The following is a 2,375-nucleotide window of genomic DNA, read 5'->3' as shown; positions in this document are numbered from 1 at the left end:
AAAATGTTTGCTTTTATTTTCTGTTTAGGAAGATCTCCCTCTTCAGTTCCGAGTCTTCTGAATGGTTTGTTCAACATCCCTTGTCTGACGTCAGAATTGTCTTCGCTGGAAATAGTTGTTGCATTGCCAGCTCCAAGTTGTGACTTTGGGAAGCGGTAACAGAAAAATATTACAGCCCTGTAAACTATATGTATATTTAAGCCGTGTAATTATTCTGGAGCAGCCCACTTCCAGACCGTGTGGAAACACCACGTAGGGACATTCCTGCCCTTTTTCCCTGAAATGGCAGAATGAGAGTGGAGTTTCTGGGTCCCTCCTTCTCTAGTCTCAGAGGGCTCTAAAAAAGACAAAACCCACGAGTTTCAGAGGTCATGAAGTGTAACTCCCATGTAGTTTTGGCTCTGTGGTCCTGTACCTGCTTGTTTACCCCGGCTCCAGGTATATTTGTATGTAGGGAAGGATGGGGGGCAGAGCCTTTTCCTCCCTTGGCTAAGAAGGGTCCTTTTCCATCCATTGCCACCGGGGAACAAACTCGGTCCTCTGAGTTGTCTGAGGTAATACCAATCTTGCCAGCTCCCCTGTCTACTCACTGTGCAGAGTAAGGGGTCTGGGGCTGCCAGATTTAGAGATAAATATTGTTTCAAGGTCCCCCGCCTCCATCCACTCGTATGCACAGTCTTGCACCTGCACTTTGAAATTCTTAATTCTAACATAATGATAAATAGCCCTTCCCCTTTTCATTGGGCTTTTTTTTTGTCTCTTTTTTTATTATTATTTTTTTCTAATCTTGAACTGTTGTTATTTTATAGTGACTTTTGTGTGTGCCTAAATCGTAGCCACACTCATGAGGTCTTTTGAAGTCCTTGCCTTTTTTTTTTAAAAAAAAAAACAACAACTTTGGTATGCCTTTTTTTTTCCCCCCTCCACTTCTTTTCTTTTTTAAAGGCCATTTACGTTATGATTAAATGCTGTCTTGGAAAAGCAGAACGAAAGTCGTTAATCTATATAGATCTTCAAAGAATCGATACATTCGGGACTTCTGTAGGATTTGTTACACTCCATTTTGTTACAGTAGGCAGCTCGTCTGGATTTGGGCACATGTGTTTCTCTCCCTCCCCTCGCCCTCCCCCTCCCTTTTCCAGCTTCCCCCCCAAGAGTGAAAATAAAGTAAAAGGTCTTTCATGGTAAACAAAACCAGCTTATTCTCCACATAGAACACATGAATAGCTGGAAAAAAAACTTACAATAAATGGTGCATTTTTTTCTCTGCTGGGTATAGCATTCAAGATCAGTCCAGTATTCAAGAAGCAGTCCATTTTTTGCTCAGCAAGAGAGTTTAGAAAAGAAGCGTGGGGTCTATTCAAGGATCTTTTCCCCCTTCACAATTGCTGGGCTTTATGAAACCTATCTTCCATGCCTTGTCAGAGTATTTCTGGGGACCAATTAGTGCTTTGTTGCAAGGCTTCTTTGCTGAATCTTTGAGCAGCAAGAAAAAGCTCTCTTGAGTCTCCCCTTATTTTGACTATTTCAGTCATTACTCAGTGTAATAATTAATATGACAACTGGACGCTGAAGTTTGTATAGAAACACCTCGGCTGCAGGAGAGAGCGTGCAGTGGGTGGTAACAAGCTACAGATCAGACCGAGAAGCCACACACACAAGGAAAGGGGAAAAAAAAGGAGGGAGAGAGAATAATGAATGAAAAGAAAGAGAGAAAGAATAAAGATAAATAAATAGTTGGTGCAGCCCGAAGAAACATAATACAGACTTGTAAGAAAAAAAAAAAGGCACTTAGAAGGGGGGGAGGAGGGGCGACCCCAGGGAGGTAAACTTATTTTGAAACAGTTTTTATGTGAATATAATTTTCAAAACTTTGTTAGTTTCAGAAGTCAGGAAAGTTATTTTCTCCCGACGGTTGTTCTTTCGAGTAAGTAATTTTCAAGGAGCATCTGTTTACGCTTTTGCATAATTGATAAACTTTAACGCCTCTTCCTAAGCGTCCCCTTATGGAAAGAAGAACTTAGAGCATTAAACCGTATTCGTGAGTAATTGTTGCCCATCCTGCCGAGGGTGGACGGAGACTGGTTCTCGGGATAGCAAGTTGTTCGAGTTTTCTTGGAGTTGTATCATCTACAAGAGGAATAAAGCCTGTGTTCCAAAGAAGAATTAAAAATGACGTTTGACCAGGGACACTGCTGAATTCTCCTCGAAAGGCGTCTTGGGATGAACACTCATCACTTTGCAGACATTTCTTGGGCTGCCAATTAGGGCATAATAAATAATTAGAGGTTTTAAGCATATTAGATACAGCTCATGCTAATGAGCTACATCAGGTCTTGTGCTAACCTGAAGTGACAGTTTGCATATAGGGCTGG

Source organism: Manacus vitellinus, unplaced genomic scaffold, assembly GCF_001715985.3.
Source record: "Manacus vitellinus isolate BGI_N305 unplaced genomic scaffold, ASM171598v3 scaffold_5_pilon, whole genome shotgun sequence".
NCBI lineage: Eukaryota > Metazoa > Chordata > Aves > Passeriformes > Pipridae > Manacus > Manacus vitellinus.
The sequence above is the reverse complement of the archived record's forward strand: the minus strand, read 5'-3'. Positions refer to the sequence as shown.